Genomic DNA, 23,166 nt, shown 5'->3' with positions numbered 1-23,166 from the left:
CTTCAGTCTGAGAATGGGATATGTGGTTTCATTGGTGTAATATTACTATAGGGAAATGCCTTGTGGGTAAACAGCGCCCCTAAATTAGTGCACTGCTGAATAGCAAACAATGTCCAGGTCATGAAGGGGGTGGTTAGGGAATGCCCTCCAAACACTCCAGCACTATGATATGGAGATTTATCACATGAAGTAAATGAGTAGTCCTTGTGGCACTGAGGATCCTATATTCCCATAATACCCGGAGATGCTGGAAAATCCTGGTTCTTGAACACAATGACTGAGAGGGCTCCCCACCCCCACCAGGGTCTGATGGCAGACAAGGTGCCCTGTCACTGGGGTTTGGCATGAGGCTGGAAAGGAACAGAACAGCACAGGGGCAGGTTGGGCAGGAACAGCTGTCATGGAGACATATTAGACTGGTACATCTGGCAGAGACAGGGTCACTTAGAACTGCTGGCACAGAGGCAGGATTGATTGGGACTGGTGGTGCAGAAGCTGGTTAGACAGGAACTACTGGTGCACAGTCTCTACTGGAACTGCTAGCATGGAGGTTGAATTGACTGGAACTGCTGGCGCAGACACAGGCTCACTTGGAACTGCTGGCACAGAGACAAGTTCACTTGGAACTGCTGGCATAGAAACAGGCTCACTTGGAACTGCTGGCACAGAGACAGGCTCACTTGGAACTGCTGGCGCAGAGACAGTGTCAGGAAAGGCCTGCCCATAGTACAGGTAAAGTTCCACGGCGCACAAATATGTGCAGGGTCCTGGCAAGCTGAGCAGATGTGCAGGCACTTGGGCAGAGGCGCATGCAGTTGTGCTCACATTGGAAGAGGACCCTCTCCCCTAGATGAAATATGTCATCACCTGGCAGCGCTCACTCAAGCAGTTAAGACTCTACAGGATGGATATGCGCACCTGAACCCCGTGTACCTACTCCTGAGCGGTTTAATGGAGACCGAAGCAAGTTTAGAGCGTTCCGCAACGCATGTCAACTTTACTTCAATCTCCAGCCAAGAACCTTGTCTACAGAGACTGTCAAGGTGGGGTTCATTATTTCCCTGCTTCAAGGTGAACCACAAACGTGGGCATCACCCACATTTAAACACTATGACCACTCTCTTTGACGCAATGGCTCAACTATATGATGACCCACAACAAACCACTACCACTGAAGCAGCATTACATGCGCTCCAACAAGGTCACCGAGCGGCCGAGGACTACGTCACGGACTTTAGACGTTGGAGTGGGGATACCAATTGGAAAGATGCTGCCCTGCGTCACCAGTTCCACTTGGGTCTGGCTGAGCCCCTCAAAGACGAACTTGCTTAAGTTGGCATACCAGACTCTCTGGAGGATTTGATCACGCTAGCCATTCAGATCGATCGTCGCCTATGTTAACGCAGCTTAGAAAGGTCCAACCAAATTCCTAGGCCTACATGGATGCTACCTAAGATTCCAGCCTAATCCTCCTGTTGGAAACTTTGATCCTGAGACATCAGACACACCCGAACCCATGCAACTTGGGCTGATTCGTCTATCACTAACTCCGGAAGAATGCCAGCGCTACCGAGTCAATAACCTCTGCCTATACTGTGGAGAAACTGGCCATTATGTGCGTTCCTGTCCAGCTAAGCTTCATAAGCGCATCTCCATCTCTTCTGATGTTCCTCCACCATGTTCTACCAGCACAACTCACATGGCTGTACCTATGTCCTTTTAGCTCCCTGGAAGAACCGTGTCGGTAACCGCGATTATTGATTCTGGAGCTTGTAGCTGCTTCATTGACCTATCCTTTGAAGCCCAACAACACATCCCTTTACAGCTGAAGGAACAAGGGCTGAACATATTTCTTGCTGATGGGTCTCGTATCAAGTCTGGATTAGTAAACAAAGAGACCCCACCACTCAAATCAACTGGAAGACCGGCAGGATTCAGTTTTCTTCTCCATACTGCCAAGAACACTGCTTACCCATGGCACCTTCACCCATACCTACATTACTTTGCATGGACTCTGATGCTGAGCTTGCCCAAATAGTTCCACCAGTCTATCATGGCTATTTGGATGTCTTTAGTAAACGAGGAGCAGATACCCTTCCTCCTCATCGATCTTATGACTGTCCGATTGATCTACTCCCAGAATCTGAAATCTCCTGTGGGCACATCTTTCCCCTGTTGGGGAAATGGGAATTAGGAGTTTTAAAGGAGTATATTGATGAAAACCTTCAAAAAGGATTCATTCGTCCCTCCACATCCTCGGCAGGAGCCGGAATATTCTTTGTAGAAAAGAAGGACCAATCCTTACGGCCTTGTGTGGACTACCGTGAACTAAATAAAATTACGGTGAAAAACCGTTACCCCCTTCCTTTGGTTCCCAAACTTTTTCAAAGACTCAAGACTGCAACCATTTTTACGAAGTTAGACTTAAGAGGAGCATATAACTTGGTTCGTATCCGAGAAGGGGATGAATGGAAAACGGTTTTTCGCACCCAATTTGACCAATTTGAATATTTAGTTATGTCATTTGGATTGTGCAATGCACCTGCTACCTTCCAGCATTTCCGTAACCTCCCTGGCGGTATTCCCGAGTGTAGCTCGGGGTAAAGTTTCAGTACCACAAGCGGTAACCCCCCCGAGCTACACTCGGGCTTACCATGCGGCGCTGCTCCGGGATCCCTCGATCACTTACCTTGTCTTGTGTGACAAACTGTCCCTCTGTGATAACATTTTGCCCTTTCTGTTCTGGTTTTCTCCTGTTTGTAAAGCTGGACATGTTTCACAGACATTCTACACTGTTTGTTTAGGGAGATGTGACCTTGTAGTCTTTCACTTCTAATAGAGTTCATACTATATTGTTGTGTTGTAGAGTTTAGTTGTGGGTGGGGAAAACCCAGTGCCAGGCTGTCTGGTGGGGGTGGGAGTGAACCTGTATATACTGAGCTGTGTTTAATAAAGAGTGTATCATTTTCACCCTACACGAAGTTCTGACTCGTGGTTTGGGATATCAGGGAAGGGAGTGTTTTGAGCTCCTATACATGCCTTGGCAGAGCACTGGAAGCCTTGCTGGAAAAGGGGACCATTGGGTGAGACGCACTGCCCCTCATGAGGAAATCCAGGCGGAACGGTTCCGCCACATCCTGCGCTCCCGCAATGTCCCCCCTGCAGTGTCCCCTGTAATGTCCTCCGGCGGATGCCGGCATCCGTCTTCTGGGTTCCGTTCCCTGCGACGTCGGGACGTACGGGGGACGGAACGGCGGGAAATTTGAAAATGACAAAAAGTGACATTCACTAAAATCACTAAAATCTCATAATATAACATTCCTGTATCAAACCATTTCACATACATTTTGTCCCGAGTTCTTTGTCCGGCGCCCTGCCTGCATTTTTACTGTTCTTTCTGCCTGGACACTGAGAAACGTCCATGGCGTCCAAAAAGCGTCCCTTTGGGTCAGACGCGGTTTTAGACCGGCTAGAGAACAGCGATAGTAAATCAGAACCACTTGCAGAATTGAGTGATAATGATTTGTGGGGGAAATTCCTCATCAGACACTGAAAATGATTCTGCGACTGAGCTCAGCGATGGGCCAACTTGGCGCTCTATTTCACATTTCAGTGTTTTTGGTTTGATTATATTTAGAGATGAGCGAATTATTCAAAAATTTGATTCGGCTGATTCGCCGAATTTCAGGAAGAAATTTGATTCGATGCGAATTTATTCGCTACGAAGTTAACTTATAAAAAGGGTTTCTAGGCTTCAGAGAGCCTTTAAATTAGTGCAGAACACTGTACCTTTAATTTAAATGCCCTTGGAGATGAGGAAGGAGAAGGAGAAGGATGAGAAGAAGGAGAAGGAGAAGGATGAGAAGAAGGAGAAGGATGAGAAGAAGGAGAAGGAGAAGGATGAGAAGAAGGAGAAGGATGAGAAGATGGAGAAGGAGAAGGATGAGAAGAAGGAGAAGGAGAAGGATGAGAAGAAGGAGAAGGATGAGAAGAAGGAGAAGGAGAAGGAGAAGGATGAGAAGAAGGAGAAGGATGAGAAGATGGAGAAGGAGAAGGATGAGAAGAAGGAGAAGGAGAAGGATGAGAAGAAGGAGAAGGAGAAGGATGAGAAGAAGGAGAAGGAGAAGGATGAGAAGAAGGAGAAGGATGAGAAGAAGGAGAAGGAGAAGGATGAGAAGAAGGAGAAGGATGAGAAGAAGGAGAAGGATGAGAAGAAGGAGAAGGATGAGAAGAAGGATGAGAAGAAGGAGAAGGATGAGAAGAAGGATGAGAAGAAGGAGAAGGATGAGAAGAAGAAGGATGAGAAGAAGAAGAAGGATGAGAAGAAGGAGAAGGATGAGAAGAAGGAGAAGGATGAGAAGAAGGATGAGAAGAAGGAGAAGGATGAGAAGAAGGATGAGAAGAAGGAGAAGGATGAGAAGAAGGAGAAGGAGAAGGATGAGAAGAAGGAGAAGGAGAAGGAGAAGGATGAGAAGATGGAGAAGGAGAAGGATGAGAAGAAGGAGAAGGAGAAGGATGAGAAGAAGGAGAAGGAGAAGGATGAGAAGAAGGAGAAGGATGAGAAGAAGGAGAAGGAGAAGGAGAAGGATGAGAAGAAGGAGAAGGATGAGAAGATGGAGAAGGAGAAGGATGAGAAGAAGGAGAAGGAGAAGGATGAGAAGAAGGAGAAGGATGAGAAGAAGGAGAAGGAGAAGGAGAAGGATGAGAAGAAGGAGAAGGATGAGAAGATGGAGAAGGAGAAGGATGAGAAGAAGGAGAAGGAGAAGGATGAGAAGAAGGAGAAGGAGAAGGATGAGAAGAAGGAGAAGGAGAAGGATGAGAAGAAGGAGAAGGATGAGAAGAAGGAGAAGGAGAAGGATGAGAAGAAGGAGAAGGATGAGAAGAAGGAGAAGGATGAGAAGAAGGAGAAGGATGAGAAGAAGGATGAGAAGAAGGAGAAGGATGAGAAGAAGGATGAGAAGAAGGAGAAGGATGAGAAGAAGAAGGATGAGAAGAAGAAGAAGGATGAGAAGAAGGAGAAGGATGAGAAGAAGGAAAAGGATGAGAAGAAGGATGAGAAGAAGGAGAAGGATGAGAAGAAGGATGAGAAGAAGGAGAAGGATGAGAAGAAGGAGAAGGAGAAGGATGAGAAGAAGGAGAAGGAGAAGGAGAAGGATGAGAAGATGGAGAAGGAGAAGGATGAGAAGAAGGAGAAGGAGAAGGATGAGAAGAAGGAGAAGGAGAAGGAGAAGGATGAGAAGAAGGAGAAGGATGAGAAGAAGGAGAAGGATGAGAAGAAGGAGAAGGATGAGAAGAAGGAGAAGGAGAAGGAGAAGGATGAGAAGAAGGAGAAGGATGAGAAGATGGAGAAGGAGAAGGATGAGAAGAAGGAGAAGGAGAAGGATGAGAAGAAGGAGAAGGATGAGAAGAAGGAGAAGGAGAAGGATGAGAAGAAGGAGAAGGATGAGAAGATGGAGAAGGAGAAGGATGAGAAGAAGGAGAAGGAGAAGGATGAGAAGAAGGAGAAGGAGAAGGATGAGAAGAAGGAGAAGGAGAAGGATGAGAAGAAGGAGAAGGATGAGAAGAAGGAGAAGGAGAAGGATGAGAAGAAGGAGAAGGATGAGAAGAAGGAGAAGGATGAGAAGAAGGAGAAGGATGAGAAGAAGGAGAAGGATGAGAAGAAGGAGAAGGATGAGAAGAAGGATGAGAAGAAGGAGAAGGATGAGAAGAAGAAGGATGAGAAGAAGAAGAAGGATGAGAAGAAGGAGAAGGATGAGAAGAAGGAGAAGGATGAGAAGAAGGATGAGAAGAAGGAGAAGGATGAGAAGAAGGATGAGAAGAAGGAGAAGGATGAGAAGAAGGAGAAGGAGAAGGATGAGAAGAAGGAGAAGGAGAAGGAGAAGGATGAGAAGATGGAGAAGGAGAAGGATGAGAAGAAGGAGAAGGAGAAGGATGAGAAGAAGGAGAAGGAGAAGGATGAGAAGAAGGAGAAGGATGAGAAGAAGGAGAAGGAGAAGGATGAGAAGAAGGAGAAGGATGAGAAGAAGGATGAGAAGAAGGAGAAGGATGAGAAGAAGGATGAGAAGAAGGAGAAGGATGAGAAGAAGAAGGATGAGAAGAAGGAGAAGGATGAGAAGAAGAAGAAGGATGAGAAGAAGAAGAAGGATGAGAAGAAGGAGAATTCCAAGCCGGCAAAAAGTGTATCTGCAAAGCTCCGCTATTTCTTAGCGGAGCTCTGCAGATACACTTAGCGGAGCTCTGCAGATACACTTTTTGCCGGCTTGGAATTCTTCTTATTTCATCCTACTTCTTCTTCTTCTTCTTCATCCTCATCCTCATCTTCTTCTTCTGAGGATGAATGGAAACAAATAGATACAATGTTTCAACCGCTGTATGGAGGGAATGTCACAGAACTGTCAGAAATAGCGGAGCTGTGCAGATACACTTAGCGGAGCTCTGCAGATAGATACAGCGGTTGAAACATAGGCTATGTTTCAACCGCTGTATGGAGTGAATGTCAGAGAACTGTCAGAAATAGCGGAGCTCTCTGCAGGGACACTTTTGCCGGCTGATCGGGAAAAATCCGATTCGCGCACCCGAAGTAGGCTAATATTCGGATTCGACGTGAATCAAATTTTTCCTGAAATTCGTATCGAATTCCACTTCGCCTGGTTCGATTCGCTCATCTCTAATTATATTATTGAATTACATTTATTATTATATTATTTTTTATGATTATTTATTAAATTATAATTTATGATTTCGTGTTTCAAATTTTATCCTCCCCGGGATGTTTACTAGACTCTTGTCCGGACAGATTTCAGGGAGTTATTCCTAAAAATTACAGGCCTACAATAAAAAAAATACATATTTCCATGCAAAAAATGTACCGCTTTGAGCACAGAAATACTGACATCATCAGACCGCTAGGGAGGTTAATGACATCTTCAGAGACTACCTTGACATCTTTGTCATAATATATTTAGACGACATCCTGATCTTTTCCTCATCCCTGGAGATCCATCGAGAGCATGTTAAAATGTCTTGGGACGACTTCGTCAGCATGGACTGTAGGCCGAGAAATGCAATTTTGAACGGCAAAGCATCCCATTCCTCGGACTAATCATCTCCACAGCTGGAATCGAATTGGATCCACAGAAGATATCAGCAATCCTGGACTGGCCGGTCCCATTGGATAAAAAAGGAAATCCAACGGTTCGTAGGCTTCGCCAATTTTAACCGAAAGTTCATTAAAACATTTTCAGCCCTTATCTCACCTATTACCCAACTCAGAAAGCTAGGGGTTAGTTTCCACTGGACCCCTGAAGCACAGGCTGCTTTCAAATCTCTGAAGGAACTATTTACAGCTGCTCCTATTCTAAGCCACCCGGATTCCTTACTACCTTATATCCTTGAAGTAGACGCATCAGAAATGCAGTGGGGGCAGTTCTTTCACAACGGAAAGGACTCAAGGAATTGATGCACCTGGTAGCTTTTTTCTCATGGAAACTCTCTTCGGCTGAAAGGAACTACGACGTAGGGGACCGGGAGCTTCTGGCAATTAAAGTAGCCCTGGAAGAATGGAGATACTTGCTAGAAGGGGCCACACATCCGATTTTAATTTATACAGATCACAAAAATCTCGAATAACTAAGGACTGCTAAACGCCTCAAACCACGTCAGGCCAGGTGGGCACTTTTTTTCTACCTTCCATATCACTTATAGGCCAGGGTCCAAGAACACCAAACCTGATGCACTCTCACGCATATTTGAGGATCCGAAGGATACCCCAAGGCCAGATACCTTTCTGTTGCTGTAGACTAGCCTCTTGTCCCAACTACAGCAGGCATCGGCGGGAGCATCCAGTCCACCCGGAATTACAGTACAGAGCAAGGATGGGCTTCTATGGAAAGGAGAACAAATTCTGGTACCTGAAGAAGTGCGGACCCTTGTCCTTGGGTATTGCCATGACCACCCCCATTAGCAGGTCACTTCAGGGACTCAAAAACACTAGAACTAGCACAGCACACATTCTGGTGGTCAGATATGGTAAAAGACTGTAAAACCTATGAAAAGACATGTACCATCTGCACCTGAAATAAAACCACCCAAAATAAAGCCTGGGGATTGCTCAGACCTCTGCGGGTACCTGATAGAACTTGGAAAATGATAGCAATGGACTTTATAGTTGAGCTTCCACCTTCAGCAGGATATACCGCTATCTTCGTGGTAGTTTACCGATTATCAAAGATGGCCCATTTTTTGCCCCTGAAAAATACACCTTCCGCTTTTGAAACGGCTCGGGTCTTTATCATAGAAATTGTCAGGCTCCATGGGATCCCTATAAACATTGTTTCAGATCAAGGGATACAGTTGATATCGAGATTCTGGAGGGCACTATGTGAGACCCTGAAAATCAAGCTGTCCTTTTCTTCATCCTATCACCCGCAAACCAACGGACAGACCGAACAGACTAATCAGACCCTGGAGCAGTACATCCGGTGCTACACCTCTTTTGTCCAAGATGATTGAGTATCGCTCTTGCCTCTGGCAGAGTTTGCATACAATAATTCCAGCCATTCTGCCACCAAGCAATCTCCTTTTTTTTCTAATTATGGGTTTCACCCTACCTTTTTACCTGACCTTGTGCCGGAGACTTCTGTCCCTGCTGCTCAAGACACACTGAATTTCTTTGTTACTAATAATAATTTGTTACAGGAGACGGTCACAAAAGCCCAGGAGGACAGCAAGAGGGTCTTCGACAGAAATAGAAGGGGAGAACTGATTCTGCACCCAGGAGACCAGGTGTGGCTTGCTACAACCAATCTGAAAATGGCGTGTCCTTCGGTGAAGCTGGCACCTAAATTTGTGGGACCGGTTCCGGTAAGACGCAAGATTAATGATGTCTCTTATGAGTTAGCACTACCGGAATCCCTTAGAGTGCACCCAGTTTTCCATGTATCACTATTAAAGCCTGCAGTACCCGATCCCTTTTCTAACCGAAGGCCAAGGCCCCCTGAGCCTATAAATATTGATGGAGAGGAGGAATTTCAGGTCGAGGCTGTTGTGGACTGTAGGAAAAGGAGGGGCCAGACACAATATCTAATCAAATGGAAGGGGTATGGGCCAGAGGAAAATTAATGGGAACCTGCAGAGAACGTACACGCTTTGGACTTAATTTGTGAATTTTTCTTAGCCACCCAAAAAAAAGAAGCCAATTGGGCATCCGGAGGCTGCCCATGGGGGGGGGCAATGTCAGGAAAGCTCTGCCCATAGTGCAGGCAAAGCTCCACGGCGCACAAATATGCGCATGCGTAGGGTACTTGCAAGCCGAGCAGATGTGCAGGCACTTGGGCATAGGCACTCGCACATGCGGGCACACGCCTGTCACTAATGCTGGCACCAAGAGGGCTATTTAAACTGTCTGCTGTGGTTATCTCATTGAGGAATGTATTTTCGCCCTGCTTGTGTTTCCTGATTTCCGTGACTGATTCCTGTTGCCAAACCAGCCTGTTCCTGACTTCTGCTTGATTGCCTCCTGCCCTGACCTCTGGCTTGTCCTCGGATTACTCTTCTTCCTGCTCCTGTCTGATTAATCTGCTGTTACTGAACCTGGCCTGTGACCCGACTACTCTTCCTCTTGCCGCTATAAGCCTGATCTGCCTCACCAATATCGAACCCGGCTCGTCTGACCCTGCATCCTCAGCACGCGGTGCTCCAGCATCCATCCATCCCACACGGCTACATCTGCACCCTGCTCTGGCCTGCAACTCATCAGCCCACCAGCTGTTACCCGACTGATCTCAGGCATTCATACCCCACCATGCACCTGCAACTGCCGTCTCACGATCAGTGGTCCTCGAGCCGAATTTGTACGGGAGGTCTGCCTCTTCACCTCAGGCTCACTGTCCAGGTACGTGACACTGGCGCATGCGTGTCACTATGCTGACGTGATGTGTATCTGATGTCACTCACACAGTCACATTTATGATGGACATAAGCTGCACCATCATGGCGATGGGTCGTGGTGTTTCACATGCGCACAGCTACAATTGGCACAGTGGGGGTACTTGGATGTGGCACTTGGTGACAAACCTGAGGTATGGGCTGCAATGCCTTTCTGCCATATTGTAGGTTCAGCATATATGGGTTTGGCTGGGATAGGTATACGGCTCCCAATGGACTATTTATGGTCCTTTATGATATTTCTTATCGGGACTCTGTATAAGGATTTGCTGCAAGTGTATTACATTGTCTCTCTATCTGGATCACTCCTGACGTTCATATTATGTACTATGTTTAGTAACACATATATTGAGCTATTATATTTAACAAGCCGCCTGTACATCCCCTGAGTGTATTACTTTGTTTATGGTATTCTAGGTGAGGTTTGTCATATGCACCACTATATGTGCGGGGCCCCTGCCTCATCAGGACTCCGGTTCCTGGATCTGGAAGCCTATACATTGGAGTATACACTGCCTGCCCACGAGACTATTTCCCTCCTGTCGTCCAGCCACACCAGGGAGTTTGTGGTCTTTTGGATATATAATACGCGGCTTTAATCCGTGTTTAGCCCAAATCTTATAAATGGTCCTTTTCTTCAGGCTTGCCAACGCCCTTTTGATCTTTATCTCAGATTGCCACCAGCCTCTACATTTTGAGCCTTCACTGTTCTAGCTATTTGTGGGCACAATCTATGATCATTGTGAGGAGGAGTCCATATATTTGGCCTAAGAATTTGATAATGAGTACATTTGGACCCACAACACAATTATACTATTTGCTGGTGGTGCCGTGTGCTTCTTCTTGTAGGACTCCGTTATATACTATCGAGTTCCCTGGTCTGTTGCCTGTGTTCTGCACTCGGGTCTCCTATGTCCGCCCCCCAGACTAGATATCATCGGCTGTCGCTCTCCTATGTAAGCCCAGTGACTGTGTTTGTTTATTTTATGTATATTTTACTTTGCTGTATATAATTGATTGTGTATATATTGTTTGACCTCTTTATATCTTACATATAGTAGTACTGCTCTCCTGTACACAGAAGTCACGGTCCTGAAGAAGCCAGATATGTAGGAGAAACGCGTTGATCATTTCTTATTCTGAACCTTACTCCTTTGGAATCAAAATCCATGCTATAGGTGACATGTAATGTGTTACATGCAAAGGGATATGTGATTTACTACCCCCCCCCCTGTTGTGTTAGGGGGTTTTGTACTCCTTGTTCTAAAAAATCCTTTTTGTGTTCATTTTATGTGAATAAAGTGTGATATTTTATATGATTGTGTGGTCTCTCACTGTGCGTAAAAAAATCCACAAGTTTGGCCGTTCATTTTTTGTCCAGAAATTTTATTCTTGTCCTTCATCTTCATAACAAGGTAAAGGTCTGACTTCCCTACAGCATCGGTATTTCACCAAAGCGTCCGTGTATCTTCCATAATGCAGGCTGTGATACTGACATGTGTCTTCTCTAGCTGGTCTGAAGTTGAGGGCCCCAGCACTATCTGCCAGTGTTGTGAGATGTCAGGCACCTGCAGCAACCCTACTGGTCTATTGGTGGGAGGAAGGGGCCTATTCAGAAGACCAAGAGAAGTAGGGAAGAGAGAAGTCTTGGCTGGTGAGTTTTTAACCTGCAGCTGCCATATACAATAAGGGATTTGGCTGTAGGTGGTCTCCAGATGGAAGGTCTCCATGGATGACAAGGGATAAATCTTCTTACCACATTTCATGGACTTGTTCGATGGCTGTTTTGTTCATCTCCATCAGGCTGTGCATTCACATAAATTTTATGGACATGTAAAACCTTCTTCAAAAAGGTCAAATGCACCTACAGGTGATGTCTGAATAATAGCAGAAGCTTCTCAGACAGACACAAGTCCAGAGCCCATCAACACAGACCAAGTTATAGAATGGTCTTCATGGAACTGATAAGAGGAAGGTAGGTCTTTTCCTTAGGGTAAGAGTTAGTAACCCTGTTGAAGTTTAATTTGAACCTGACTTTTACATTTAGCTGTTTGGTCAATCTGGAGAATCCTAGATGAACCCTGTATGGGGTAGATTAGCTACATGAATAAAGCTGGCCAATACACTGTAGGATTTTTCTCATTTTGGAGACCTAAAGTGACTGGCACCCAATTTCTGTTCTAATCTCCCCATTGCAGCCCTGGTGTAATTGCTAGCCCATCCCCTTCCCTGTGGAGGTAATATCTGTCTTCAGGGGGGTCATGGGGAGCTGTACAAGAACATAAATGCCTACATAAGACAATTACACTGAAGCTGTAGATTCCAAAATGGAAATAATGATAATTGTTTGTGATCATCTAAACTTATTTATGGAACAAATGGGGAAAATAAAATCTATATCGTACATGTACAACATAGAGCAGACATATACAACATACTAACCCAACATGGACATTACATATATGGGGAGAATAGAGGTAGATTGTCACTCTTGGCCTGAATCAGTTCACACACAGGGAAAGGTGTAACACACTATACAGGGAGGAGTTCCTAACCACCAGATCTATTTCGGGGAAAAAGCTGAAAAACAGGCCACATACCTGTAACGATCGCGCGTCAGACCCCTGACCTTCTCACCAAACTTGTGACCGAAGGACTAGCCAATCTGAAGCCGCGATGTCACATGCGTAACAATGCCAAGCCAAGCTGCACCCTGCACAATGATTTTCCAGCTAATGGACCACCAATCGATGTACTAGCAGCCTGAATGTGATTGTTACTGGGTCAGGTTAATTACACAACTAACCCTCCACACTACCACCACCTCCTTTTTGTACAAGGAAAGTGGAAACTCAGCGATATCAGCTATAACACTATAATGGTTGAGATAATCGTCTGTCTAGCACGGTCACCACAGACAGGTTATACAGAGGGTTAAACAAACACAGTAGCACTGTTTTGGAGGCAGGAATTTATAAGTTGCATTAACGAGCTATAGAAACAATTCAACACTTTCAGAAAGAAAGATTTATTACTAAAAGGTCAAAAGAGTGCAATAAAAATATTTACAGAAAAAAGATGTAAAATGGGAGAATTCTTCAACTTACACTCTTAGGCCTGACAGCCCATTTTGTAGTTCCCCAACAGGGAGCCAAGGACCAATGCCTCATTTGGGGAGGGATGGTCTGGGCAGAGATTCAAACTAGAACTAAAATCTCTCATAGCTCATATTTTGGCTCATAACTTTTCCTTGCAACAAGTACCATCCCACCCGTGGGTAGATTAATATGCAAACGCATCTGAGGAATGGTTAGATGTGCAATATAAAATACATACTTGAGTGGTTCAAGAGATGTAATTTTCTGCTTTCCTATGTACTCCAGCCAAGGAGAGTGACATATCAAACTGTTTGTCTTCTCGTGGCCAATCTGAAGATATGCCTGTTTTTTTATTTAAGTCTCTCATATTCCAAGATATGAGACATAGGGGAAAATGGATTTTAAAAGTGTTATCTAGTTTCTTACTCGTCTGGAATGTCTTTGAACTCAGGGGAAGGCTTGGGTTATCTTTGTACGAAGTTATTATTATTATTAAACAGTATTTATAAAGCGCCAATAGTTCGCTCAGCGCTGTACATTACAGAGGGGGACAGAACATGTGACAGAACAATAACAATACAATGCAAAACATGAGGGGATTGAGGGCCCTGCTCTTTCGAGCTTACAATCTAGGAGGGAGGGGATGGTGGCACAGGAGGAGATAGCTGTGGGGGATGGAGTGGTAGGAAGAGTGGAGGCGGTCGGCAAGTTAGCAGGGGGTGGGGTAGGCTTCCCTGAAGAGATGGGTTTTCAGGGTGCGCCTAAAGGAGAGGAGAGTAGGTGATAATCTGATGGGTTGGGGCAGGGAGTTCCAGAGGATGGGTGACACCCTTTAGAAGTCCTGGAGGTGGGCATGGGAGGAGGAGACCAGGGAACTAGAGAGAAGGAGGTCTTGTGAGGAGCGGAGTGTGCATGCTGGGTGGTACTTGGATATTAGGTCAGTGATGTAGTTCGGGGCAGTATGGTGGATGGCTTTGTATGTCAGTGTTAGGATTTTGAATTTGATCCGTTGCGCAATCGGAAGCCAGTGGAGGGATTGGCAGAGGGGGGTGGCGGAAATGGAGCGGTTGGAAAGGTGAATGAGTCTGGCAGCCGTATTCAGGATCGACTTAAGCGGGGATAGTCAGTGGCGAGGCAGGCCAGTGAGGAGGGAGTTACAGTAGTCGTTGTTGGATGTGATGGAGAAGTCAATGGGGGGTGAGGTTTGGGCTGGGGGGGAAGACAAGAAACTCGGTTTTGGAGAGGTTCAGTTTAAGGAAGTGGAGCGACATCCAGTCTGATATGTCGCTCAGTAGGTGTGTGATTCGGGCGGAGACCGAGGGGGTGAGGTGGGTGGTTGAGAGATAGATTTGTGTGTCATTGGCATAGAGGTGGTAGTTGAAGCCATGAGAGTGTATGAGTTGGCCAAGGGAGGAGGTGTAGATGGAGAAGAGAAGGGGCCTGAGGACAGAGCCTTGAGGGACCCCAACAGAGAGGGGGAGTGAGGGGGAGGTGGTATCATTATAGGTAACGCTGAAAGAGCGTTGTGACAGGTAGGATGAGAGCCAGGGGAGAGCAGAATCTCTGAGGCTGAGGGAGTGTAGTTTTTTGAGGAGGAGGGGGTGGTTGACTGTGTGGAAGGCCGCAGAGAGGTCAAGGAGTAGAAGCACTGAGTAGTGGCCATTAGCTTTGGCGGTTAGCAGGTCGTTGGAGAGTTTGAGTAAGGCGGTTTCGGTGGAGTGTAGGGGATGGAAGCCGGACTGTAGGGGATCCAGGAGGTTGTTGTCATTGGTGCCAGAGGTGCCAGATTGCTCAGCTTCCCAGCCAGCCCAGCACCCAGCTCAAAGATGGTTTATAGCTCGGAGCCCTGGGCCCTGGCCTGCCTGTGACATTTCCAACATGCACACACTGACCAAATGTCACTGTGACTCTCAGAGAGGGAGGGGGAGAATGAGGAGAGATATGTTTGTACAAGATGGATGATCCTTTGCCAAGATGGAGGTTGTAGCCAAAAGGGTTGAACCACGTCCATCTCTGTGCGCATGATTGCTACAATACCAATCCTTACATTGGTATTTCCACACATACCTTGTAGGACCTGTCAGGGATCATTAGTAGCCGGGTGTTCATTGCTTCCACCTCCAGGCCAAAGATGTTTATTCAGATTGAAATTTTGGACATCCATCTACTCTGTTAACTGCTGAATTCATAAAATATCTGCAATAGATGAATAGAATATCTGTGGGATCATCCAATTCCTATATTTTCATGTCACAGCAGCCATAACATCCTCCACTCCTCTGGGAAGGCTTTCTACAAGACTTTGGAGGGTCTCTGTGGGAATGTTTGCCCATTTGTGAGGTCAGGTACTGATGTTGGATGAGAAGACCCGGCTCACACATTGGGCTCCATGTTGGTCGCCAAAAAAATTTAGAAAGACTTGGCTTGGAATCCATCCCAGAGGTGTTCAGTAGGATGAGATTGGGGCTCTGTACAGGACACTCCAGTTCCTCCACACCAAACTGGTCATCCATGTCTTTATGGAGTTGTTCCTTCAGCATGGACATTTATATTGAGTTGTCCACCACCATGGCCAGTAATGTGACCTGATAAATTAACAAAAAAAATTATACATTAATAATGAAAAACATTAATAAAGAGGGATCCATTAGATGGATATAGGATATCATGAAGAGGGATCCATTAGATGGATGTAGGATATCATGAAGAGGGATCCATTAGATGGATATAGGATATCATGAAGAGGGATCCATTAGATGGATGTAGGATATCATGAAGAGGGATCCATTAGATGGATGTAGGATATCATGAAGTGGGATCCATTAGATGGATGTAGGATATCAGGAAGAGGGATCCATTAGATGGATGTAGGATATCATGAAGAGGGATCCATTAGATGGATGTGGGATATTAGGAAGAGGGATCCATTAGATGGATGTAGGATATCATGAAGAGAGATCCATTAGATGGATGTGGGATATCATGAAGAGGGATCCATTAGATGGATGTAGGATATCATGAAGTGGGATCCATTAGATGGATGTAGGATATCAGGAAGAGGGATCCATTAGATGGATGTGGGATATCATGAAGAGGGATCCATTAGATGGATGTGGGATATCATGAAGAGGGATCCATTAGATGGATGTGGGATATCATGAAGAGGGATCCATTAGATGGATGTGGGATATCATGAAGAGGGATCCATTAGATGGATGTAGGATATCATGAAGAGGGATCCATTAGATGGATGTGGGATATCATGAAGAGGGATCCATTAGATGGATATAGGATATCATGAAGAGGGATCCATTAGATGGATGTAGGATATCATGAAGAGGGATCCATTAGATGGATGTAGGATATCAGGAAGAGGGATCCATTAGATGGATGTGGGATATCATGAAGAGGGATCCATTAGATGGATGTAGGATATCATGAAGAGGGATCCATTAGATGGATATAGGATATCATGAAGAGGGATCCATTAGATGGATGTAGGATATCATGAAGAGGGATCCATTAGATGGATGTAGGATATCATGAAGTGGGATCCATTAGATGGATGTAGGATATCAGGAAGAGGGATCCATTAGATGGATGTGGGATATCATGAAGAGGGATCCATTAGATGGATGTAGGATATCATGAAGAGGGATCCATTATGTGGATGTGGGATATCATGAAGAGGGATCCATTAGATGGATGTAGGATATCATGAAGAGGGATCCATTAGATGGATGTGGGATATCATGAAGAGGGATCCATTAGATGGATGTAGGATATCATGAAGAGGGATCCATTAGATGGATGTAGGATATTAGGAAGAGGGATCCAATAGATGGATGTAGGATATCATGAAGAGGGATCCATTAGGTGGATATTGGATAGTAGGAAGAGGGATCCATTAGATGGGTGTAGGATATTAGGAAGAGGGATCCATTAGATGGATGTAGGATATCATGAAGAGGGATCCATTAGATGGATGTAGGATATGTGGAAGAGGGATCCATTAGATGGATGTAGGATATCAGGAAGAGGGATCCATTAGATGGATATAGGATAACATGAAGAGGGATCCAATAGATGGATGTAGGATATCATGAAGAGGGATCCATTAGATGGATGTAGGATATCATGAAGAGGGATCCAATAGATGGATGTAGGATATCATGAAGAGGGATCCATTAGATGGATGTAGGATATCATGAAGAGGGATCCAATAGATGGATGTAGGATATCATGAAGAGGGATCCATTAGATGGATGTAGGATATCATGAAGAGGGATCCATTAGATGGATGTAGGATATGTGGAAGAGGGATCCATTAGATGGATATGGGATAACATGAAGAGGGATCCATTAGATGGATGTAGGATATCATGAAGAGGGATCCATTAGATGTATGTGGGATATCATGAAGAGGGATCCATTAGATGGATGTAGGATATGTGGAAGAGGGATCCATTAGATGGATATGGGATAACATGAAGAGGGATCCATTAGATGGATGTGGGATATCAGGAAGAGGGATCCATTAGATGGATGTGGGATATCAGGAAGAGGGATCCATTATATGGATGTAGGATATGTGGAAGAGGGATCCATTAGATGGATATGGGATAACATGAAGAGGGATCCAATAGATGGATGTAGGATATCATGAAGAGGGATCCATTAGATGGATGTAGGATATCATGAAGAGGGATCCATTAGATGGATGTAGGATATCATGAAGAGGGATCCAATAGATGGATGTAGGATATTAGGAAGAGGGATCCATTAGATGGATATAGGATAACATGAAGAGGGATCCAATAGATGGATGTAGGATATCATGAAGAGGGATCCATTAGATGGATGTAGGATATCATGAAGAGGGATCCAATAGATGGATGTAGGATATCATGAAGAGGGATCCATTAGATGGATGTAGGATATCATGAAGAGGGATCCAATAGATGGATGTAGGATATCATGAAGAGGGATCCATTAGATGGATGTAGGATATCATGAAGAGGGATCCATTAGATGGATGTAGGATATGTGGAAGAGGGATCCATTAGATGGATATGGGATAACATGAAGAGGGATCCATTAGATGGATGTAGGATATCATGAAGAGGGATCCATTAGATGTATGTGGGATATCATGAAGAGGGATCCATTAGATGGATGTAGGATATGTGGAAGAGGGATCCATTAGATGGATATGGGATAACATGAAGAGGGATCCATTAGATGGATGTGGGATATCAGGAAGAGGGATCCATTAGATGGATGTGGGATATCAGGAAGAGGGATCCATTATATGGATGTAGGATATGTGGAAGAGGGATCCATTAGATGGATATGGGATAACATGAAGAGGGATCCAATAGATGGATGTAGGATATCATGAAGAGGGATCCATTAGATGGATGTAGGATATCATGAAGAGGGATCCATTAGATGGATGTAGGATATCATGAAGAGGGATCCAATAGATGGATGTAGGATATTAGGAAGAGGGATCCATTAGATAGATGTACGATATCATGAAGAGGGATCCATTAGGTGGATATTGGATATTAGGAAGAGGGATCCATTAGATGGATATGGGATATTATGAAGAGGGATCCATTAGATGGATGTAGGATATCATGAAGAGGGATCCATTAGATGGATGTAGGATATCATGAAGAGGGATCCATTAGATGGATGTAGGATATCATGAAGAGGGATCCATTAGATCAGCGGTTCTCAACCTGGGGGTCGCGACCCCTTTGGGGGTCGAACGACCATTTCCCAGGGGTCGCCTAAGACCATCGGAAAACACATATTTCCGATGGTCTTAGGAACCGAGACACCGCTGCTCCGTCTCAGGCGATGTGTGGGCGGGATGATACGCTGCTCCTGTCACCTGGCCACACCTCCGGGATCGCTCAGCAGCTCCGCCTCCTCGCCGCTGATTGGCCACCGGAACTGTAGCTCAGGAGAGGCACACAGGCGGCCAATCACCGGCGAGGAGGTGGAGCTTGGAGAGGAGGAGCCGAGCGGCAGCGCGCGTACATCAAAGAAGATCGAGGGAGCTGCCGGAGCGAGTGAAGAGGAGAGCGGCCAGAGAAGGAAGACAGCTGACAGGTAAGTGAGAGAGCGAGCCCAGGCTGGAGCAGGGGTCAGCAAAGTAAGTATCATTGGTGTCAGTGGGAGGAATAGTGCCCCATCATTTGTGTCACTAATACCAACGATGGGGCACTATTCCTCCCCCCACTGACACCAACGATGGGGCACTATTCCTCCCCCCACTGACACCAACAATGGGGCACTATTCCTCCCCCCACTGACACCAACGATGGGGCACTATTCCTCCCCCCACTGACACCAACGATGGGGCACTATTCCTCCCCCCACTGACACCAACGATGGGGCACTATTCCTCCCCCCACTGACACCAACAATGGGGCACTATTTCCCCCCCCCCCCTGACCCCAATGATGGGGCACTATTCCTCCCACTGACACCAATGATGGGGCACTATTCCTCCCCCCACTGACACCAACGATGGGACACTATTCCCCCCCCCCCCTGACCCCAATGATGGGGCACTATTCTCCCCTCCACCACACTGACATCAATGATGGGGCACTATTCCTCCCACTGACACCAATGATGGGGCGCTATTCCTCCCACTGACACCAATGATGGGGCACTATTCCTCCCACTGACACCAATGATGGGGCACTATTCCTCCCACTGACACCAATGATGTGGCACTATTCCTCCCACTGACACCAGTGATGGGGCACTACTCCCACTGACACCAGTGATGGGGCACTACTCCCCCCACTGACACCAGTGATGGGGCACTATTCCTCCCACTGACACCAATGATGTGGCACTATTCCTCCCACTGACACCAGTGATGGAGCACTACTCCCACTGACACCAGTGATGGGGCACTACTCCCCCCACTGACACCAGTGATGGGGCACTATTCCTCCCACTGACACCAATGATGGGGCACTACTCCCCCCACTGACACCAATGATGGGGCACTACTCCCCCCACTGACACCAATGATGGGGCACTATTCCTCCCACTGACACCAATGATGTGGCACTATTCCTCCCACTGACACCAGTGATGGAGCACTACTCCTCCCACTGACACCAGTGATGGGGCACTACTCCCCCCACTGACACCAGTGATGGAGCACTATTCCTCCCACTGATACCAATGATGGGGCACTATTCCTCCCAGTGACACCAATGGTGGGGCACTATTCCTCCCACTGACACCAATGATGGGGCACTATTCCTCCCACTGACACCAAGGATGGGGCACTATTCCTCCCACTGACACCAAGGATGGGGTACTATTCCTCCCACTGACACCAACGATGGGGCACTATTCCTCCCACTGATACCAATGATGGGGCACTATTCCTCCCACTGACACCAATGATGGGGCACTATTCCTCCCACTGATACCAATGATGGGGAACTATTCATCCCACTGACCTCAGTGATGGGGCACTACTCCTTCCACTGATACCAATGATGGGGCACTATTCCTCCCACTGACACCAATGATGGGGCACTATTCCTCCCACTGATACCAATGATGGGGCACTATTCCTCCCACTGACACCAATGATGGGGCACTATTCCTCCCACTGATACCAATGATGGGGCACTATTCCTCCCACTGATACCAATGATGGGGCACTATTCCTCCCACTGCAAAATTACAGTTATGAAGTAGCAACGAAAATAATTTTATGGTTGGGGGTCACCACAACATGAGGAACTGTATTAAGGGGTCGCGGCGTTAGAAAGGTTGAGAACCACTGCATTAGATGGATGTAGGATATCAGGAAGAGGGATCCATTAGATGGATGTAGGACATCATGAAGAGGGATCCATTAGATAGATGTACGATATCATGAAGAGGGATCCATTAGATGGCTATGTGATATCAAGAAGAGGGATCCATTAGATGGATGTGGGATATCAGGAAGAGGGATCCATTAGATGGATGTAGGATATCATGAAGAGGGATCCATTAGACGGATGTAGGATATCATGAAGAGGGATCCATTAGATGGATGTAGGATATCATGAAGAGGGATCCATTAGATGGATGTGGGATATCATGAAGAGGGATCCATTAGATGGATGTAGGATATCATGAAGAGGGATCCATTAGATGGCTATGTGATATCATGAAGAGGGATCCATTAGATGGCTATGTGATATCATGAAGAGGGATCCATTAGATGGATGTGGGATATCATGAAGAGGGATCCATTAGATGGATGTAGGATATCATGAAGAGGGATCCATTAGATGGATGTGGGATATCATGAAGAGGGATCCATTAGATGGATGTAGGATGAGAACATTTCCTGGGTAAGTCATGTCTGTGTAATTAGGGGGCGCTGTAGCCCCCAAGTAGTAAAGGATCTGGTATGGAGTAAGGTGCAGGAGGTGGAGGTAGAGGAAGAGCGCACCAACAACAGTGACTGATGAAATATATGGAAAAAACGAGTGCTAGATGTATGCAGGTGGAGCCGCCAGCATGAACGGTAATACCCTCAGAACCTTCTAAATACAATATATATATCAACATGCAGCGCTAGGATGGAAAGTAATTATCATAAATTGTTACTAGTATCAAAAACCCGCATGATGTACGGATATATATAGTGTTTCTAGATATCGGAAGAAATTAAACAACACTCTGAAACAGTGCAAATATGTGGTATGAACGTGACAGTCTTACAGAAGGTCAGGGTAACAATGGTGACATTGGTGGTAGATATCGGTGTGGATTGCAGGAACCAGATGGCGCTTATTAATGCGCATATGAATGATGATACTCGGGTCATCTGAAGTTGGACATCTGGGATACGGATTGTCCGATGGACAGCCACAGGAATTACAGCATATCAGCCACACTTCCAGATACTTGCAAAATGTGCTATTGCACGAAACATGTCAGAAAGTGGCTTTCAGTGACCCTGCCACGTGGACCCCTCAGTTGGCTAGGTGCCAAAAGTGTTTTTGAAAGTGTAAGTGTCATTCTTTTTAATTGTTGTTCATCATAATAAAGCAGTGTTGCACTATGGCATTTGTTGTGCTTGGGCTCATTCCTCTATGAGCCTGCCTTTTAAAAGGAGACCATTGGATGATATCTTAACTGCTGGCTCCCTCTGGTGGATTTCGTGTGTACTACATACTCTTTGATGCTGGGCTAAAGACCTGTAATGACATCCTGATCGCTGGCTCCCTCTGGTGGATTTTGATCGCTTTGCAAGTATCTGGAAGTGTGGCTGATATGCTGTAATTCCTGGGGCTGTCCATCGGACGATCCGTATCCCAGATGTCCAAGTTCAGATGACCCGAGTATCATCATTCATATGCGCATTAATAAGCGCCATCTGGTTCGTGCAATCCACACCGATATCTACCACCAATGTCACCATTGTTACCCTGACCTTCTGTAAGACTGTCACGTTCATACCACATATTTGCACTGTTTCAGAGTGTTGTTTAATTTCTTCCGATATCTACAGACGCTATATATCATACGGGTTTTTGATACAAGTAACAATTTATGATAATTACTAGAGATGAGCGAATTTTTCAAAAATTCGATTCGCCTGATTCGCCGAATTTTCCGAAAAAATTTGATTCGATTCAAATTTATTCGCTGCAAATTTTACTTATAAAAAGGGTTTCTAGGCTTCAGAGAGCCTTTATATTAGTGCAGAACACTGTACCTTTAATTTAAATGTCCTTGGAGTCTGCTGGGGAAGAGAAATAATACTGTCAGTCAGTATGACATGCAGATGAGTGCCGTCCATCTTAGAATCACCGCACACTTCACTCATTTGGGCAGTCACGGGGCACGACGAAGAAGAAGAAGGAGAAGAAGAAGAAGAAGAATGAAAAGAATGAAAAGAAGAAGAAGAATGAAAATAATGAAAAGAAGAAGAATGAAAAGAATGAGAAGAAGAAGAATGAAAAGAATGAGAAGAAGAAGAATGAAAAGAATGAAAAGAATGAGAAGAAGAAGAAGAATGAAAAGAATGAGAAGAAGAAGAAGAATGAAAAGAATGAAAAGAAGAAGAAGAAGA

The sequence above is a fragment of the Staurois parvus genome, unplaced genomic scaffold (assembly GCF_062004578.1).
Source record: "Staurois parvus isolate SC_StPar_1 unplaced genomic scaffold, SC_StPar_1.0 ptg000837l, whole genome shotgun sequence".
Classification (NCBI taxonomy): domain Eukaryota; kingdom Metazoa; phylum Chordata; class Amphibia; order Anura; family Ranidae; genus Staurois; species Staurois parvus.
Note: the sequence above shows the minus strand (reverse complement) of the source record.